This window comes from Mirounga leonina, unplaced genomic scaffold (genome assembly GCF_011800145.1).
Source record: "Mirounga leonina isolate KUSES-001 unplaced genomic scaffold, KU_Mleo_1.0 Mir_151, whole genome shotgun sequence".
Lineage (NCBI taxonomy): Eukaryota > Metazoa > Chordata > Mammalia > Carnivora > Phocidae > Mirounga > Mirounga leonina.
This window is the reverse complement of record NW_023270377.1, coordinates 50,301,746-50,321,219: the sequence shown is the minus strand read 5'-3', so window position 1 is coordinate 50,321,219 and position 19,474 is coordinate 50,301,746. Positions and strand designations below refer to the sequence as shown.

The window sequence follows — 19,474 nt, the reverse complement described above, 5'->3', positions numbered from 1 at the left end:
TGCTTTTAGTTTTTATTTTGAAGTATTTGAACTATTGAAAAATAATGAGATCTTTTCTTTAAAGACCCCAAACTCAACATTTTCCTAAAAAGGCTTATGCAACCAACTTTCAAGTGTCTTTTTATGACTGTACTATAATTCTTGCAGGCCTTATCAATAGTAAGAGCTTAATGGGTGGCTTCTAGCCCAAAAACTCATTCTATATCTTCTGAGCATTACCTTTATTTACTCATTTTTCCTTATTTTGCTTAATTAAACCAAATAAAAACATTGATGACCTACTAAATTCAAGACATAAATACAGTTTGAAAGAAAATCTTACTTGACATTCTCTGTTAGTTTGGTACTAGATACTTTTTCCTCAAAGACTGGTCAATAGGGACAAGGTTGAATAGAGCCAAGATAAAGAATTGTAGTTTATTTGTCCAGTTTCTTCTTCTTCTACCTCAGTGGTTTCAACAGCTTTCTAGCAAGTTCCCTTTAAGAAGAAACACAGTGTCATAATAGACATAAAAACTCAATTGCTAAGTATTCCATAAATGTTAGTTCCTCTTTTTATTTTCCCCTTATCTTACTTCTTTATCCTTCCCTTCTACTTCAGGCTTTCTCAAATCAAAATCACTATTCTCACCCTTGCCAGGCTTCCCCCCTCCCCCAATAACAGTGCTTTTAAAGCTGGCTGATGTTGGTTCTGCAGAAGGAGGGAAACAAAGTATGACTAGGAGTCTCTCACTGCTTCTCCAGGCAAAAAAAGTTCTCCTTTGATTCATTTCAGACCTCATTTGCTTTTTGACATTTCTTTAGGTGGTATGTTAAAACACTGGCCTGTGTCACTAAAATAATAATTATACTGTAGTTCCACATTATGATCTTCATTAGTTTGCAAGTTCCTGAGTATCAGAAACAAAATCTCAGTACTCAATTCCTATCTGGGTCAAAGTACAACATAACTATTTATTGAATGAATAAAAATGTGCATGGACTGAATGATTCTTTTTTTTAAAAAAGATTTTATTTATTTGACAGAGACACAGCAAGAGAGGGAACACAAGCAGGGAGGAGTGGGAGAGGGAGAAGCAGGCTTCCCGCAGAGCAGGGAGTCCAATGCGGGGCTCGATCCCAGGACCCTGGGATCATGACCTGAGCCGAAGGCAGACGCTTAATGACTGAGCCACCCAGGCGCCCCGGACTGAATGATTCTTAATTTAAGTGTATTTAAAATTTTATGTAACCTTTTAGTAATGAGGGCACTATGGTAAAAACAAAATAAATTTTCAATAACTTATCTAAATATACTACTTTTATTTGCAAAGTTTAATTCACTAGAAGTAATTTTATTTAACAATATTTCTAAATTTATATGTCTATATACATACATATACACGTACACACATACACGAGTTAAATGGGTTTTTTAATTGAGATTTTCATGTTATAAATCTAATTTGTAAAATGAAAAATTTTGGTAGAAGATTAGTAGCATCAAAAACTGTTTTGATTGGGCGCCTGGGTGGCTCAGTTGGTTAAGCGACTGCCTTCGGCTCAGGTCATGATCCTGGAGTCCTGGGATCGAGTCCCGCATCGGGCTCCCCGCTCGGCAGGGAGCCTGCTTCTCCCTCTGACCCTCCCCCCTCTCATGTGCTCTCTGGCTCTCTCATTCTCTCTGTCTCAAATTAAAAAAAAAAAAACAACAACAAAACTGTTTTGATTAAGCCAAACTGACAGGTAAGGGACTTTTATGTTGACAGCTGAGTCAAGTTTATCTGCTGGGGAAGCCAGGAATTCTTAAAAAATTATAGACAGCTAGATTTAAGTACTCTGCAGTTAAAAGCAGCTACAGTTTATTTAACAGGTTGCTTGGAATCAAGTAGTACTTACTGTTTTGGTATTTTGCCTGACTTTTTCCATTTACAAATGAATCAGTGCCCCATAGAAATAGTTTTAAAATATAGTCAAAATGTCCCAAGTTCATCAATATTTTTTATTAACTAGAATGATAGAACTCTTTAATGGTATTTTCCTGATACTGAGTTTGTGTATTTCTTCACACAATCTGTAAATGAACACCCACCAAAACAAGTATCTATGATATTTATACCAGATTGTTTCTGTGTAGGAACACTATGTTACACTGCTTGCTTTCTTGAAGGAATACAAAAGATTAGAAGTTGTGAATGTTGAATACAAACTTTGGTTTCTTTTTTTGAAATGCTACCTCAAACTAGAGTTTTCAAAAGTGAAATTTACTGATAATAATACAAAGCAGAATCTAGGTAAACAAACAAACAAAAAAAGTTCAAATCTATAACCAACATTCAGTACTAATTTTTATCAAACATCAACCAGTTTTTGTCCTAAGAAAGTATCTAAAAGTATGACCCAATACAACAATAGAACACCAAAATAGGCATGAATTTTTTTTTTCATTTGTTCTGAGTGTGGTGCTTTGCAATTTCTATGAATGGTCTCTGAAGATCAAGTTCATTGTTTTTTGTTTTTAAAGATTTTATTTATTTGACAGAGAGAGACACAGCGAGAGAGGGAACACAAGCAGGGGGAGTGGGGCAGGGAGAAGCAGGCTTCCCGTTGAGCAGGGAGCCCAATGCGGGGCTCGATCCCAGGACCCTGGGATCGTGACCTGAGCCTACAGCTGAGGCTTAATGACTGAGCCACCCAGGCGCCCCAATCAAGTTCATTGTTTTTAAGGTTGAGGAAAGAGACTTGCTCAAGCTGAACAGAGTCAAGATGGCAGAGCCAAGGCCAGGGTTTCTCAGTTTCTACAAAGGGCCTCCAGAGTTCCTCCAAGGAGCCACAGGAGCCACTGGTGGGGCTGTGGAAGGGTTAGGCAGGTAGGACACTCACGTTCCCCTTATGCACTGCAATCTCTTTAACAAGAGTGCTCAGCTTGCATCTCTTTGACATATTTGAAATTCTGGGTAAGAATGAGCTTAAAAAGAAAAGAAAAATTCTGTCCCTAAAAAAAATAAATTTGAAAACCACTGTAGTATCTCATGTACCATGGGAAGAAAAGAGGGGGTATATTATGGGGACCCAAATTTGAAATAATGTCCCTGTTAGTAACTACCATGAGAAACACCTAGAAATTGCATTTCAAAATAAGGGAAAAGGGGTTCTGAATGTGGTTTCTGTACAATAAAACTTTTATTATTTTTCTTTTTTTATATACTATGGTTATTGACTTGATGGTTCTAGAAGTTTGCATCCTACAGAAATGAACAATGAATAAACAAAGTTTGGTAGAGGAACTTCCAATGTGTTTCAGAATACAAGGGCAGGTGGAGCCTACAGAAAAACATAAGAATAAACTAACAGAAATCAGAACGATGGAATGCTGTATGGACATATTGACAGTAAGAGCACCATATGGGCAAAACACTCAAAAAAGCTTTCTGGAAATGAGGTGCTCCAGTAAGAGTAGAGATAAAGGAAATGACATTCCTGGTGGAGGGAACAACAGAGCTGAGGAGGGGAAAGCATGTTTATTGAAGAGAAAGATAGATCCAAATGGAGAGGAGTGTTTGTGTCCGTGATATATAAGCTTGAGTTGGTAAAATGGGGTTATTTTGAAGAAGTACTTTGAAGGCAATAGAAGAGGACACTGAATTTAAAGTATGCAAAAGGGGTAATGGGTACTACCTTTGGTACTCAACAAGTGTTTTAGTGCTAATAAGCTAGCAGTGTATTCTGCAAGGCACTTTTCTGTAGTGTCTTAAATTACTGGTGATGGAAGTATCAAAAGATACTAGATCGTCTTCATAGATTTATTTTAAAGATTTATTTATTTGAGAGAGAGAGAGTGTTTGTGTGTGTACATGCAAGGGGAGGAGGGGCGAAGGGAGAAAATCTTCTAGCAGACTCACCGCTCAGTGTAGAGCTCCACCCAGGGTTTGATCTCATGACTCATGAGATCATGACCTGAGCCGAAAACAAGAGTTGGACACTTAACTGACTGAGCTACCTAGGCACCCCTGTTTTCATAGATTAAAACCACATATGCAATAATGGACACACAGACATTTTATACTTTTGCAATTGTGCTGGCAAAAAAATAAAAAATAAAAGTAACAGGCATACACTATGACCTAATCCACCTCTTGTGCATCAGATTTATATATTACATATAGTTTTTAGTTTTTATCATCCTTTTTTTTTTTTTTTTGAGAGAGAGTGAACATGATCAGGTGGGGGAGGGAGGGGAAAAACAGAGGGAGAGGGAGAGAATCCCAAGCAGGCTCCATGCCCAGTGTGGAGCCCCATGCAGGGCTGGATCCCATGACCCTGACATCATGACCTGAGCTGAAATCAAGAGTCGGATGCTTAACCGACTGCGCCACCAGGGCACCCCTATCATCCTCCCTCTTTTTAAAGATTTTATTTATTTGAGAGAGAGAGAGTGAGCATAAGCAGGAGTGGGGGAGAGGAAGAGGGAGAGGGAGAAGCAGACTCCCCCCTGAGCAGGATGCACAATGTGGGGCTCAATCACAGGACCCTGAGATCATGATCTAAGCTGAAGGCAGCTGCTCAACCAACTGAGCCACCTAGGCACCCCCCTATCATCCCTTTTTAAAGCATCTGGAAAATAAGAAATTTTGCTTAATAGTAAATGCTCTGGGTTTGTGAAATATTTGAAATAGTCTCTCCTAGGGTAGCGTAGAAATATTTGTATACATTAGAAAAATAATGGATATTATTAGACAATTAAAATTGAGGAAAGAACGTTCTTAGGAAAATTTGAATTAAATGACTCTGGAGAAGTGTTCTTTTCCATTTATAGCTTTTATTTCTGTTTTTTCACTATTGAAGATGTGGAGACAAAATTTTACCTAGTATATTAAAATAAGTAATATAAAAAAGTAATCAATGAACTGGAAATATCCTTCCAAGGTCAAATCAATAAATGGTCTTTAGAAAGAGTTTATAGTATGATTATTAATTTTTAGGGGAAAACTTAAACCATTTTTTAAAAGTAATACATCCTGTATATACATAAAAAAGATCTCAAATGAAAATTATCTCACAAAAAAAGATTTTTAAACTTCTATTTTTTCAATCTCTAGTGTCTTCAGACCACCCAGCTGAAATGTTACATGTTTCCTCCCCTCCTTTCTTTTTCTTTTCCCAAGTTCATTGTGGAGGTCTATGGCTATGCATGCACACATATGCCATGGTTTTCCTTTCTAAAACCTGGTATAGGATCTAAAAAAATCAATGACAGAGAAAAAAAAATTTTTTTTAAGATTTTATTTGTTTATTTGAGAGAGAGAGAGAATGAGAGAGAGAAAGAGCACATGAGAGGGGGGAGGGCCAGAGGGAGAAGCAGACTCCCCGCTGAGCAGGGAGCCCGATCTCCAGGACTCGATCCCGGGACTCCACGATCATGACCTGAGACGAAAGCAGTCGCTTAACCGCTGAGCCACCCAGGCACCCTGAAAATTATTTTTTTAAGGAGCAAATTTTTTTCCTTCTTGGGAGTTACCTGGTTTTGCTGGATAAATACTGTGATATGCTTGTTGAGAAGTGTGCATAGGGAAGTCTGTCAGGAGATATGCTTGAGTGAGAATAGTGGTAATTGGACATATTCTAAAATGAATGGCTTCTATAACTGCAGTGTTTTTGTTTTCTTAGAAAGCAGTCTTGGAAGGAGAGCTGAACTGCATTTGAATAAGACTCTTAGGAGAGGGAGGAGAGGAGAGTGGTGAGATGGCTGGTTTCAGATCAGAACATAGTTTTGAAGAGTACTGATATGCCAGATAATGTTGATTATAAAGGTTTCAATAACCTCACTCCGTTTTCCAGCTCTGAAAACTGACTTCTGCTGCTCTGGTCTTGTGCAGCTAGCTCTGTCTTGTGCATGAGCATGGGGAAAAAGCAGAGGCTTCTTGATCTAATAACCTCTGGATCACTCACAAGCAGAAGTGTGCACACACACTCACAGAACTGTGCACACATGCACACAAATGTATATCACCATGTATATCACCATGTTCCTGTCTGTTAGCATAAGCTATTTTCCCATTGACCAGGGGAGGTCAGTTCATGTAAAGATCACTCCGTTCTCCAATCACTGTGGTTACACTCATGGTAAAAAAAAACCCAGAATTTTAAGAGCATGCACAAACTGACTTAGGCCTCTGATAAGCCACTGGAAACAGATGGAAAATGCCAGCTTTTGGTGCTTCCAGAACCACACAGCCTGTGAATATAATCATTTAGAAATTTTCCATCACTTATCTTGTTTTCTTTTGCCCAAGATTACTCTGTACTTTTAGGATATTAAGAATAAAAGCTACATATTTATATGGATAAAAGACTTCATTCTAATTTCTGTTTGTAACTCAAGAAACATCACATCAAAATTGTTGTATTACTGTTTTTCATAATGGTGGTATTATGAATATAATTCTGCTAATTCTTAAAACAAGTAACTGCTGTCAGAAGAAGCCCTTTGTTACATAATTAACTTTAACACTGGATAATTTTTATTGTATGGCCTTATTGTCAGGTGCCTATCTTTATTTCACATCTACTTTTGTTCTATAATAACTAATATTTTCTGAACTAGAATAGATCTTAGAGATCATCTAATCCAGCTAAACTGTACAGAGAAAGACGTTTCATGTTATACATTTCATGAAAATAACTTTTATGGAGTACTACACAAAGATGGAAAACTTTGAATTCTGAAAACATAGATGTATGTCATACTAAAAGAACTTTCACAAAGAAACCTTTTGAAAATACTAATTAGAATTTGTAAGTTGATACTTAGGGATGAACAATATGTGTATTGACTTGCTCAATGAGAGGGCTGACAAAACTGCATTAGTTAGGATGCCTTTGGCTGTAAGTAACAGAAAATGCAAAAAGAACTGGCTTAACACTAAGGAAGATTTATCTGATACTAAAATGTTTTGAGTTAAGGTGGTCACAGAGTTGTTTAATTCAGCAGCTCAATTACTTCATCAATGACAGGATCTAACTTTCCATTTTGTCATCCTGAGTATCTAGGGTTGTCAGAGTAAATACAGGACATCAAGTTAAATCTGAATTTTAGTTAAATGATATATATCCCTTGTGATATTATCCATTATCTGAAATCTCATATTTAGCTGGGTCCCTGTATTCCTGTTTCCTAAATCTGGGAAACTTATTAGCATCTTGGTTTTTCTTTCTAGGCTAGCTCCACTTATGGTCACAAGATGGCTGCCTTATCTCTTGGTGTCATATGTAGATGCCAATATCCAGTGGCATAATAAGGATTCTGTTGGTAAGGAAGAAGGTGGAGGAGTGGTGGTTTGGTAGGTAACCAGCAATATAGGTCTCCAAGGGCAAATCTGAATTTTTGTTGATTGAAACATAATTTCCTCTAATATTAAGTAGTTAATTATATCATAGTAGGTAATTCAGCCTGCCTTCTGATTCAGGGGTAGGATTTCTTTTCTGTAAAAATTTATTTTTTGTCTTTGAGTCTCTTTGTTGGAACTGGGAAAGCCCCTATCACTGCATCTAAAATAACAAATTTTACTGAGTATTCTGAACTAAGGGAGGAGTATGGCTCATTTGCACATTTCCCCTTTCCACATGCCACTATTCCTAGGGCACATGTAAGAGGTTCTCCATGTTCATGGTTGCTGGTTCTTCCCTCCTCCTCTATGTCAGTTGTTCACAGTATGCATGGCCAAATTATACCTCAGTTTTCTATGTTCTCTTCCTCCTTCCACTCTCCCACCTTTGAAAACTTAAAATATCCATAGGGCCATATTTGTACTTAAATGGTAATGGTTTTATATGGGCTAGATAAACTAAACTGTGTTAATATTTACTTTACTAATGTGCTGGACCTCTGAGGTAATTTAAAGCTTTAATCATTTCAACAGTTCAACCTCTTTAAAAAGCTCTTCAGGAAAGCTGCCAATTTAGGCATATTAGTGCCATGGCACTTTTGGCTTCCCTATCACACTGCCAGAGGCAGGTGGCTACAGGAAAGGTTGACCTATATGACTGCACTTCTTGGAGTATGTTCATTATGTCTGTCTGGTCTCTCTTACGCCATCTTTCATTCCCTCAACACGTTCACATTGCAATCCACTGGTTTCTGCAGCCGTTTTCTCCACCCCATTTCCTGTCTCATCTTGAGTGATTCATAAGTGACTTCAATATTTATAGATGTGCCCCACCCAACACCCTAGACTCATCATTTCTTGACCTCTTTTGCTGCACAGGCCTTTAACTTCTTTGGATTTCAGTGATCTACAACCAGTGCCATACTCCAATGCTACCTAGCCCTCCCCAGCAACTCTTTACCCTTCTTAATGACACTTCACAATGTTACTCTCTTATTCTGAGTTCCTGCTGTTTTCAATGATCCCTCTTCCTTATTTCTATCAAACTATTTGATTTCAAAGGAACCTAAACCTTAAGAATATAACAAAGATTCAAGTCCCTGAACCCCTACATGACCCAGATTCTTTCCCTCCTGCCCTATGTCTTCCATCTAACCCTACATGCTATGGCTTATCTCATCAACTAATCTCAACTTCCATCATACTCAACCTCTGAGCTCCTATCCTGGATGGGTGTAAAGTTTTGTCTTTTGAAATTCAACATCTATGTACCTAAACCTGCTAAGTGAAGTCAGGCCACTGCCATCAATCAGCATTGTAAAGGAGTTAAGAGCATGGACTCTGGAGCTAGACCACAGAAGCTCAGTTTCAGGATCCTCCACTTACTGGCTGGGTACCCTTAGAAAAATAGCATAATCACTTTGTGCCTCATTTTCTTCATCTGCAAAGAGGGAATAATAGTCAAGCATATCTCACAGACATATGATGAATAAATGAGCTGATATTTATAAGGTACTTAGAGGGATATATAATGATTAAATAAATATTTTACTTCTCCCCTATAGTTTTGTTTCCATTTTTAATAACAACTATGCCAAACCTTTACTCTTTTAAATTCTCCAACCAGCTCATGATCCATTTCTTTAGCGATGATCTGGCCTAATTCTCAGAGCATATGTAGGACATTAGGTGTGAATTCCTTTAAATTATCTTCCCCTGGGGGTGCCTGGGTGGCTCAGCTGGTTAAGTGTCTGCCTTTGGCTCAGGTCATGATCCCAGAGTCCTGGGATTGAGTCCTACATCAGGCTCCCTGCTCAGCGTGGAGTCTGTTTCTCCCTCTCCCTCTGCCTGCCACTCCTCCTGCTTGTGTTCTCTCTCTGTCAAATGAATAAAATCTTCAAAAAAAAATTATCTTACCCTGAAAATTTAACTACATTGGTACATTGTATCTCTTTCCAATCTAAGAAATGACCTAAATGAAATAAATTTTCCTCCCTTTCTCAAGATCTTATCCGTCAAATACCTAACCTTTTCTGTGTATATTTAACCTTTTTCTGTCTACTTGCTCTTGTCTTTAACCAATAAACATGGTTTATTCCTCAAAAAAATAACCAGAAATCCTTCTTCAACTCTGTATTTCCTTTTAACTATTTTCCTATCTTTATCCTTCTCTTCATTAGATGTCTACATTTACTGTTTCTATCTTTACCTCTCTCATGACTTGACAAATGACAGTAATTATAAGAAGGTCTAATATTAAAATTAAGTGGAAATAAACTCAGAGGGGTCAAAGCTTTAGAAACTGGTTTTTCCCCAACCTTTTCCAGACACAGATAATCATGATCTTGAATGGCCATATATCTATATAATGGTTTTCTTGCTCTTTTGTTCTATCTTAACCAATTAATTGTTTTAGTTTGACTGCCCCTGCTGTTTCCTGTTTCCCTCTTCTAAAAAGAAACCGGCCCCAGAGAGTCCTACTACAGTCAAGGCTTCACTGTTCATCATTCCACTGCAATTATTATCAAGGGCAGCACTAATATCTGTACTGCCAGACCCAGAGGTCAATTCTCAGTCTTCATCTTAATCAACTTCTCAGGAAGTTGGTAGAGTTGATCATTTCCTCCTCTTTTAAACCCTTTTTTCAGTAGCCTTCAAGATACCACTTCTCTTAGTTCTCTTCCCACTTTGCTGGTTGCACTAACTGATCATTCTTAGCCTCTTTTGCTGGATTCTTCTCATTTATTTGTCTTTAAAATGTGGAAAACTCCAAGCACTATCCTCAGACATCTCTTTTTACCATTCTTCCACCAATTCCCCCCTGCTGGCCCCAATTAGTTTTTTAGCTGTAGATACTATTTATATGCTGATGACTCTTAAATTTATATTCCAGTCCAGATTTTTCCCTTGAACTCTATATTCATGTATCTAAATGCCTGCACAACATATCCCCTTGGATGTCTAACAGGCTTTCAAACTTAATACATTTGACAAACTTTTGTTTCTCCCCAAACTTCTCCACTCTCAGTCTTCTCCACCTCAGCCAGGGAGATTGTGTACACTTAAGAGAGGGAAACTCTCAAGAACACAACAATAAAGCTGGTAAAAGAATGAAAACCAGTGAAGGGGACTGAGAAGTAGGAGAAGAGGAAAATATAAGATCAAGAAAGAAATGAGAGGAATAGTCAGTCCTGCAAAAGCTATAAAGATAACTATAAAAAGAGTGCTGAAAAGGATCCAGAGGATTTAGCATTTTAGAAGTCATTGATGACTACTGCTTTGATATATTGGGAATAGTTTACTTGGGAAATAGAAACATGGCTGTCTAGTGTTAGTGAGTCCAAGCACACACATACCTTATAATAATATTTAAGCCAAACTTTCATCCAGAGTTTCAGCTCTGTACTGTATTTTTGAATGCTTGGGGCTACATTTCCATCAGAATATTTATAAGTACCTCATATCTAATATGTCCTATAATGAACTCATTTCCTTTCCTCTCTCTTGTTCTTCTTACTCCTAAACAAATTAATGCCAAATCCCAAATTTTCCTAAATTCTCTATCATGTTGAATAACACCAATACCTATCCATGCACCTACAAGTAGAAAAAACCTTGAAGATCATTCCATTTCTTTCTTCCCACCCATTTCCAATTTGTCAAATCTGATTGCAGCCCCTATTCCTACCAGTCTAACTTGAGTCTGTATTAACCTCTGTATCCCCAAGCCCCATACTAATAAGCCTCCTAACTAGCTCCTTTGCCTAACAACTTCCCATGTCTGACTCTTTCAGCTAGTTACTAGTTATCTTTCAATAAAGCACTTTAGTTAAAAACTGAAAGGTGCCTCTAACTTCCCACTTGCAATAACACAATTTTAGGATAGCACACCAAGGCCTTTGAAATTTGGATCTCACCTACCATTCCAACCTCACTTTATGACAGTTCCTCACTTGCTTTAACATAATCAAACTGAAGTACATTGTGGGGGGGGGGGGTTGCAAATATTTCCCATACTTCTATCTCTGGAATAAAAAGCTAGAGTTTTCAAAGTTCAAATAACTTTTTCTCCCTAAATTGTAAATGCAATTTCAAGAAGTTTGGAAAATAAAAGAAAAAGCCATAATATTGTCATTGTAATGGAGCAGCTTTATTTCCCTCCTAATATTCTTCTATGGATATATATATATTTGTATAGTAAACATAATTTTGCATACTATTCTTATATATTTAGCTTTTCCTTGTCATAGTGCAGAAAAAGAATATACAAAATTATAAAATATTATTTTGAGAAAAGAAAAAATAGAAGAAGAAGAAAAAAAGGGTGGGGACAAAGTAGAGCTATGAATAAGGTTTAGAATGCATACCATGATGACCTACTCATCTACCCGGGTGAGCCACACATTTGGCTTTCAATTTTCTAGTAACCAATGTTAAAAACAGAAACTTTGTTAGTTATCCAAGTCCTGGTGCCCAGGAGATTAGAATAAAATGTCCCAGTAATTTCAACTCATCTTGGAAAAAATATTGTAAAAAGATATTTCTTCTGAGTTTCTCCTAAAGAGAACACAGGGTGATGTACTTAACAACTTCTGGGAAGACTCCTTATTAGAAAAAACGCATCTCATTTCACATCATTGCTCATATTGAGAATCAATATAGACAGATGCCATTTTACAAATCAGAGAGATTTTGTAAAAACCATCTTTTTGGAAATCATTTGGTACTATTGAGACACCCAGGTCTTTGCTGGTCTGCTTTAAAGAATGGCTAAATATTAACACATTGAAATACTCACATATATATTAGTCACAGTAGTGGCGGAATATTACCCTTCAGAAAAACTTTCTGAATATTGTTTCTCTTTAAAATAGAATTTTAAATAGTTTTTAGGTGAAAGGTGAAGTCTTAAAACTTCAGGTCTCCTATTAGGCAATTAAGGCTTACTTGGAAGACCAGATTTTAGGTTAAGAAGCAACAATTCTCTCTTCTTGATCAAGAGTGTGATGCCCCCTGAGAAAGTTCTCTGAGTACAAGAATGTGGCTGGGCCAGGGATGCTACAGTCTTGGGTTTTTGTATCTAACAGAATATAGGATGTTATCCTAGAAGGACTCAAAAATTAATTGAATGATATACTCAAGTTTGCAGAGATTCTCACTGTCCCCAACCTTGAGTCCTCTCCAGAAAGATGGCTAGGTGCAGCTATAAATTTTGGGCCAGAGGTATCACCTTTACTGATAAATTGTAATATTACATCCCCTTAAGAAGCCTAGATACTAAAATCTTTGTTTTTATATTCTCCAAGTTCTTCAGAACATTTGATAAGATAAAAGCAGTTTTTCTACCTTTGCCTTTCTCAATGTTTGTAGGGCTTTGAGATCTGGATCCTTGTCCCTAATTAATTCTGTCACTAACTAGATAGCCAACCTTGAGCAGGCTACTTAAAGTTTCTGAGCTTAGTTTCCCTCCCTTTATAAAATGAGGGAGTTGTAGTAGGTAATTGGCTCCCTAGGATTCCTTCCAGTTCTGAGTCACACTGACCCTCTGCCCATCAGCTATATGTGAAGAATCTCCTCAGTCCGAAGAGAGTGATTACTAATGTTTCTCTAACAGTGGATCTGGAGTACTAGGAGACAGTCACACATCTTAGGTGAGAGCGTAGACTTTGCAGGGGAAAAGTCCTGGTTCCACTCTGCCACTTATTAGTCCATGGCCTGGGGCAAGTATTAACCTCTCTGAAGCTCAGTTTCCCTAACTATAAAGTGAGAATAATACAAGTCCTTATAGAGTTGTATTAAATGAGACACTGTAAATCCAATCCTAAGTACAGTGTCTGGCACAAAGCAAGTGCTCAATCAAAAGTATCCATTTTCAACATTGTTATTTCCTTGGGTCCCCTGAAATAATTGTTCTTCTACTACCACTTGTCCAAATTGAATATCAGCACTATTATAATAATTACAGTAGTTAAAGGTTTTAAGGTGCCAACTTGGCTGACTAGTAAAAAAATTGGAAAGACACAGGCTCAGGGGATTTTTTAAAAATTAACCAAAACAACCTGTGTGTTGACCTTTACCCTGTAGTTCTTTTATATAATAACAGTCTATTAATAAACAGAACTTTAAGCTGTTTGCTTTAGTGCTAATGTAATCCAGGCCAACTATGCTACCTTTCTTGCCCGCTCCAGAGAAATTTTAATGGAGGTTTGTTTCATTTTTCTGTTGGATTTGAAATAAGATTGTGGGGAAGTTCTTAGTTTTGGGTTCCCATCAATAGATATTTAGTTCCTTTAACTTTTGATCATTTGTTGATTATATTTAAATACAACTAAATGTGATAAAATCATTCTTAGATAGTCGAGATAAGCTTTGAAGGCTGTATAAGTACTTATTTTATAATTTAGAAACAATTGCCTAACCATAAAAGAAAAGGAAAAAATTCCCCAAATGTGGGAAACCAGAGTTTTTGGCTATGCTCTTAAACTACAGCAGGAAATATGTGTTTGTTTATTATGACCCCAGTGCTTTCATAGCCAGATTAACTTTCACAGAGTTTTCATTCCATTTAACCAATAATTGTCACCCTGACTTGTGGAAACTGATAATTTGCAGGGAGTTCAAGGAGAACATTTGCATAGTTCCATCTAGTAGAACCTGGCTTGTCCCCGCAGCTTTCAGACAGACCCCTTGTGAACAATTCTAACTGTAGGGCCGCCTACAGGTTGTGTCAATTACCACACAGTAACTTGCTGGGTCAACCTGGAAAGGCCTATCAAATTTTATAGCAAAGGAATTCTGAATTATCATTATATGTTTAAGAATCTCCCTTTATTGATTTTTTTCTAGGTTTCTCCTCATTCATGAGATGTGAGCCTCAACTGATTTGTACCAAGTTGTGGAAGAGTAATTACTTGTATTTCTGCTAAAAAGTTCTCTGCAGGATAAAGGGTGAGTAATATGTTATATAGATAAAGAAGAATCTACACTGATTCATAAATCTTGAATACCTGATTGTTAAATGTCTAAAATGTATCAAGCCATTGTATAGACTTTCATTATATTAATTCAATTTCAAAAGTTTTTTTTAGGAATTAGCTTATTATTTTCTGTCTCTATAGCTCTATTTCCTTTAATATTTTATTGTTTAATTAACTCTCATGGAACTTCTCTTATTTTAAAAGCAATTTTAAAGACTTGTATACCAAATTTATATACAACTTTCTAAAAAATGCCTAAAGTTATTAATTTGTCAAAATTGATTTAATTAGCATAAAGAGATTATTCAGTGGATACATCTTATAGCTTCTGAATTAAAGAATGACAAAAAGGGGGACTTAACTGATGCTAAGATATAAGGGATCTGCTGGTTCTACTCAGTATCACAGTGGTGGTTGAATTGAAGTGTCCTTATTTTGATGTCCCACCTGCTCAATCTTACACTTTTTGGTCAGTGATGGTAAGAAAAATTGGTAGAGTTAAATGTAAGGAATAGACAAAAATGGTTTAGCAAAATCCTGTCTGAGTCTGGCAGAAACCCCGCTCTCTCCCCATTTTGTCCACCCTCAAACTTGCCAAGCCTTGTTCACTTTGGCTTTATTTTAAAAATGCATTTCTGGTGAGTGAGGAAAGGTTTTGTACTGTGTTTTCAATGACTCACCCAAAATAACTCCATTGAACTTGTAAATGGTCCTGTTCTGAATGCAGATTGTGTTTGTTCTGAGATGGGCATGAAGGAGCTGCAGAAAGGAGATTAGAGAAGGGAAATGTGGTGGGAGAGGCAGTGCAGTTTATATTTATTCAGGTTCAGGCACACATAAGAATTATTTTTAAAAAAGACATTGTGTGTGTGTATGTGTGTGTTAAAGAACTGTCTATGAGGTCAGTACCATTTAAAGCTTTTAAAGATACATCTGTATTAGATATGGTTCATCTAGTCACCAACCTCTTTTGATTCTCATAAAATGAAGTAGGAAGATTTACAAGTATATAATTTCAAATATATGCATTATAAAACTTTTTAAAGGGCTAAATGGCTTCAAATAGGAAATATGTGTGACATGAGCTAGAGATTAAAATAGGAAGAAAATGTCTATCAATACATTGATCATATAATAGGACAGTATTAAAACTGGGAAATGCAATAATGACATCCTCTTGTTTTGTTGTGTACCACATAAAAATGTTTAATATCTGAGTATTTAATATCGATAGATGTACCTCTTCAAAAGCTTTTATGATTCAAAATGTCAGAGATCTTTAAAAACAATATTTTAGGGCAGGACTGAAAAGAAAAAGAAAAGAGGACTGATCTAAACTTTCATGAATTCATGAAACAGACCAAATAAAGCTTATTCTGTTACATAATCTTGCCTCAGTCAATTGTTGATGAAGAATAGATGAGCTATTCTTACCTGTTGCTCAGAAACACCAAAGAATTGAGCCACTGAAAAGAAAACAAGCTATCTACAAGGTTTTACCATAGAGAGGGTAAATTTAGCATTATGTGGCAAACTGAAGAACTTGTGATCTGAGGACAGTGAAATGGATGATAAAATGACAAGTCTTCAACATGCACAAATTAGAAAATATGTAAATTTACCCAGATTATGTACATAATCTGCAAGGCAAAGTTCCAGTGGTATTAACACCTGCTTCTCCTTCTGATGTATACGTGAGAAAATAAGGGAAATCAAAATAGCAGATTGTTATGCTATATTATTGCTTACTTAGGAGGACAATGAACTAGTATAATACTCCCCAAATTTTTGCTAATGTGGAAAAACCCTAAGAATAAGTCACAGGTTCAAGTTATAGACTATACAGATGAATTTTATTACTTTAAAATATACACAACTAAAAATACTTTCATGATTAATAATGACTTAAAGAAATGTATCAGAAAAAAATCTTAAGTCAGACTAACCACCTTTCATTATTCATTTATATGGTTTGTAAATAAACCTTAAAAGTTTTCAAAGAATTCATTTGTTGAATAATATTTTCCTTTCATCCTCTTTTATCCTGTTGCAAATTATTCCACTGGTATCCCTGTAAATGTTAGTAGCTATATTGAGCTGGCCCAAAAGATTTCATGTTCAAATGAATTTTAGAAATATGGGGTAAAATGAAGTTAACCAGTTTTCTTCTTCTTTTTTTTTTCCCAATAAATCTTGAGAATTTACTTCTCAAGTCTCTTACATTCATTGTGACTGGATTGGGGTGGGAGAGATGGGGACATAATATATAGTATTTTCCAAACTTATTTCATACAGAATTCTTTTCTCAGGCAATCTTACTGAAATATAAAATGCTGCTCTATTTATTTAATTTGCAATTCTACTTAACTTATACCTCCCACCGTCCTTTTGTCTTAACAAGGGGTGAAAATGTGGTAAACTGCAATGCTACCACTTTCTGATCAGTCTGTATTATTAAGATTTTGATGCATAAAATAAAATTTTGATTACATAAATATTATTGGACAAACAATGCAATAACTAGAACAAAATGCCTTAACTTAATAGTAAATCTTGTTTAGTAATTTTGAGGCATATTTAAGGTCTGGAAAAGTAGAAAATAACTAAAGTAATTAAACTGAGCATAATGTTTCATTTCTGATTAAGCTTTTCCATTTAAAACTGTCTAACCAGAGTATGTTTTCTTTCCTAGCCTGAATTTATGCCATTTAAAAAATTCATCTGCATAAGCACATAGATGTCACTTACCAGTAATGAGAACAATCTCCCTATTATAAAATTGATTTTTGCCTTCTGCAGTATAACAATTCCAGCAGCTATCCTGAGCACCTACTTCCATGTGATTCCATGTGATGCTCACATCAGTTTGGGAAGGTTGTTATCATGATTGCTATTTCACAGATGAGGAATGTGATGACGAGATAATAGCTGTCTTGCCTTAGGCCATAAAACTAGAAAGACACAGAAACAGATTTCAAACTTCAGTCTGACACCAAAGACCCTACTGTTTCCACTACAACTTGCTAGATGGAATTATCCACATCTAATATAAATTTGTTTGTTCCTCTACATTGTAAGCATAGGTGAATCAGACATTATTCCTTACGCAGAGCTTCTGCAGTGTGGTCCACAATACAGTACTTTTTGGGGAAAGAAATCCTTGAAGAAGCAAATAACTAGACTCTCTTCATGTGTGATATGGCTTTCATTACTAAATAAATAAAACAACTTGGACATTTTTTAAAAATGTCCAAGTTGAGAATGCAATTAAAACCCTTTACATTTCTAAATAGCTTGCTGTTTCAAGGATTTCCTTCCCTACTATTTCTGTGCCCTTAACATTTTGCATTAAAAATTATCATGTAGAAGAAAACATACAATTGTGCTATTGGAGATTCAACAATTTCTGTATTCTATTCTAATATTACCACCTGCTGGCATTCACCCCCCCCCCTTTCTTTATAGCTTGACTCTGGTGGTTGGTTTTTAAATATAAAATATGGTTCACCATTGCCTTTCCCAAAAATTCTTTGTTGTCTAAAAGTATTTAAACAACAAAACTAAATAATAAATAATAGGCCTTAGAGGGGTACCCCTTAGAGGGGCTCAGTCAGATAAGTGCCAGACTCTTAATTTCGGCTCAGGTCATGATCTCAGGGTGGTGAGACCCAGACCCAAGGGATTTTGAGCTGGGGGCGGAGCCTGCTTAAGATTCTCACTCTCCCTCTGACCCTCCCCTCACTCAGGCTGGCATGCGTGCTCTCTAAAATAAATCTTAAAAAAAAAAAAATAGGCCTTAGAGAAACAACATAAAGCAAATACTTTATCCATTTGTCCATCCTGAAGAACATAAAGAGCAGGACATTTACCTCAACAGAAGTCATGTTTCTGGTGGGATTAGCACTGTACTAAAAGTGTAAGGGGTACAAGAAGAATACAGAATAATGTTCTTTAATCTCTCACAGTTTACAGTGTGGCTGGGAAGTCAAACATACCCTCAAAGGCCAGTCATATTATTTACTGCACAATTCAGTCTCAACTAAGAGACCTAGACATTCAGTTGTGTATCAGGGAATTGTGGGAGAGATGTGACCAGAAGTGGTGGAAAGATGTGGTTGAGGAAAAGTTCTGACTCAGATGGATCTTGAAATACATGAAGGTATTGGACAGAAAGAACAGCAATAAACGGAGATGCAAGGACATAGAGACAGCAACAGGGTGTGGAGAAAATGGAGTTGAAGCTAGGAGCCCCAGATGAGTAGGGCGGGGTCTGTCAGGGCCAGAATGAAACTGTGAAGACAGCATATTTTGTTCTGTGTGGCTTTTGACCACCCCTTTCAGAGCCTCCTCTCCTGCTACTTCCCTCACTCTCTCTCTCTTACCTTTCCTACAGGGAACTAGGCTCTAGCCTATTCTGAAGGACCATTAAATTGTTAGCTGCAGTTTCCTATAGGACTCTTGAAGACTGAAAAGTCTTTGAAGATTCAAAAAAAGAATAAAGTGAAATTTCAAGCCAATGAGAAGCTAGTATCAATGTTCTAGCACCCCTTCTATTTTCTTTTTTTTTTTTTTAAGATTTTATTTATTTATTTGAGAGAGAGAGTGAGAGAGAGAAAGAGCACAAGAGGGGAGAGCAGGAGAGGGAGAAGCAGACTCCCCGCCGAGCAGGGAGCCCGATGCGGGACTCGATCCAGGGACTCCAGGATCATGACCTGAGCCGAAGGCAGTCGCTTAACCAACTGAGCCACCCAGGCACCCCAGCACCCCCTTCTATTTTCACAGTACATATACATAGGCCCAGAATATAATGGTGGTTCTGGAAAGTTAGTCTGTATTTTTGATATGATCTGGTAGATATTGGTAAACCATCAGAAGTTGGTGTGCGATTTTGAATACGATTTTATAGTCTTTGTACTAAATGAGATTTAAAAAGGGGGGGGGGGATGCCCAAACGCATTTTTATAATAGTTCTGAACCTTGACATCATTTGTTTCTTGTAGCATCCTGTAAACTCTAAAATCCAAGCAAATATTTCTATACTTTCCTAGCCATTCCTTGCTCTATTTTCCTTCATTTCTCCATGTCCAACTTCATTGTGGAATTTACAGATTAAACGTTCTTTCTCAATTCATT

General features: G+C 36.7%; 1 long non-coding RNA gene across 1 annotated transcript; it reads right to left on the bottom strand.

The window, feature by feature from the left end:
• Positions 1–309: 309 nt before the first annotated feature.
• On the bottom strand, positions 310–18,875 carry LOC118012259. The gene is made up of 3 exons (XR_004679656.1): positions 17,090–18,875; positions 15,022–15,100; positions 310–478 (listed from the first exon to the last, which is right to left on the bottom strand). It is a non-coding gene; the product is annotated as an uncharacterized LOC118012259 (long non-coding RNA).
• Between the last annotated feature and the right edge of the window lie 599 nt (positions 18,876–19,474).